This window comes from Aotus nancymaae, unplaced genomic scaffold (assembly GCF_030222135.1).
Source record: "Aotus nancymaae isolate 86718 unplaced genomic scaffold, 86718_ANA_hifiasm-v0.15.2.pri h1tg000001l, whole genome shotgun sequence".
Lineage (NCBI taxonomy): Eukaryota > Metazoa > Chordata > Mammalia > Primates > Aotidae > Aotus > Aotus nancymaae.
The window spans coordinates 7,402,035-7,403,817 of NW_026988412.1; the positions used below are offsets into that span (position 1 = coordinate 7,402,035).

The 1,783-nt window shown below is 41.8% G+C and overlaps 1 non-coding gene across 1 annotated transcript; it reads left to right on the plus strand.

Moving 5' to 3' along the window:
• The first annotated feature begins 254 nt into the window (after positions 1 to 254).
• LOC135276080 (U2 spliceosomal RNA) lies at positions 255 to 448 on the plus strand. Its single transcript, XR_010343657.1, has one exon. It is a non-coding gene; the product is annotated as a U2 spliceosomal RNA (small nuclear RNA).
• Positions 449 to 1,783: the final 1,335 nt, after the last annotated feature.

The following is a 1,783-nucleotide window of genomic DNA, read 5'->3' on the forward strand; positions in this document are numbered from 1 at the left end:
CAAAACGCTTCTGGTCCCAAGCATTTCTGATAAGGGATACTCAACCTGCAGCAGTTTTCCTGTTTGTTTCTTTTGACTTCTCTTCCACACTGCTGGTTTCAGCATATGTCTGGTGAGTCCTCTCTGTCTGTTATGGAAATCAATCATTCTGTGATTGGTGTGGATTTCCTATGCCTCTGTGTAGGAAGGTCTATTTCCTGGGGATAGTGGAAGAAGGGGGTTTGTCCAGGGCGTACAGATAGATTTCACTTTAGATCGTTTCTTGGCTTTTTGGCTAAGATCAAGTGTAGAATCTGTTCTTACCCTTTTAATATCTGATATGTCCTCTATCTGAAGACAATATAGTTAATGGATTTTTTTGAGCAGGGAGATGGAACAGGAGCTTGCTGCATATCTACTCCACACATCGACCTGGTATTGCAGTACCTCCAGGAATGGTGCAACCCTCAGGGTATATTTTAAAAAAAGATTTCAATCTAGAGGCTGTAGGCTACAGATGCTGCGGGTGCTCAAATGAGGAGAGCCCTGCTGCAGGACACCATATGCGAGAAGCCATGGCTTTCTCCAGCTGCTCTACTCAGCTTTTTGTTAGAGAATACCCTGGTTTTTCAGCACTTTTTTCCTCTACCTGGGAATAAATGAGGCTGTACACCATTTCTTCACAAGTGGGTAGAAAGGACTGAACTGTCAGGGGTTTTCCATACACAGAATTTTAATTAGGTTTCCCCAGTTTTCAGCATCATTTCTCACTCTTGCCTCCTACTTTACATGCCAGTGTCAGACAGATTTTTTTTATGAAATGGGGTTTCACTCTGTCGCCTAGGCTGGAATGCAGTGTGTGATCTCGGGTCACTGCAACCTCCGCCTCCTGGGTTCAAATGATTCTCCTGCCTCAGCTTCCTGGGTGGCTGGGATTACAGGCATGTGACACCACACCCAACTAATTTTTGTATTTTTAGTAGAGATGGGGTTTCGCCAGGCCAGCTGGTGTCGAACTCCTGACCTCAAGTGATCCACCTGTCTTGGCCTCCCAAAGTGCTGGGATAATAGACATAAGCCATTGTGCCGAACTAAATTACATAGTTGATAAGAATTGCTATCCAAAATACATGGAGAACTTCTAAAATTCAACAACATCAAAAGAACCAACCCAATTCAAAAATAAACAAAGGACATTTCTTGGAAGAAGATATACAAATGGCCAATAAGCATTTGGAAAGATACTCAACAACATTAATTATTAGGGAAATGCAAATCAAAACCACAATGAGACTCTATGCCCACTAGTATGGCCATATTTTAAAAAATAAAAGGGAAAATCACAAGTATTGGTGAGGAAGTTGAAAAATTGAAACTCTTGTGCTGGTGGGAATGTAAAATGATGAAGCTGGTGTGAAAAACAGTTTGGCAAGAAGTTAAACATGGGGTTACCACATTACCTGACAATTCCACTCATAGGCATATACCCAATAGAATCAAACACAGATACATAGATCCGTGTATACAAAGTTCACAGCAGCACTATTCGCGACAGCCAAAAGATAGGCCCAGCCCAAATGGATAAACAAAATGTGGCATATGCATACAACGGAATATGATTCAGCCATGAAAAGGAACGAAGTGCTGATACCTGCTACAATGTGGATGAGCCTCAAAAACAGTATGCTAAGTAACAAAGGTCAGACACAGAAGGTCACATATTATATAATTCTACTTATATGAAATATCCAGAATGGGGAGGTTCATAGAGACAGATTGGTTGTTGCCAGGGGATAGAGGGAGG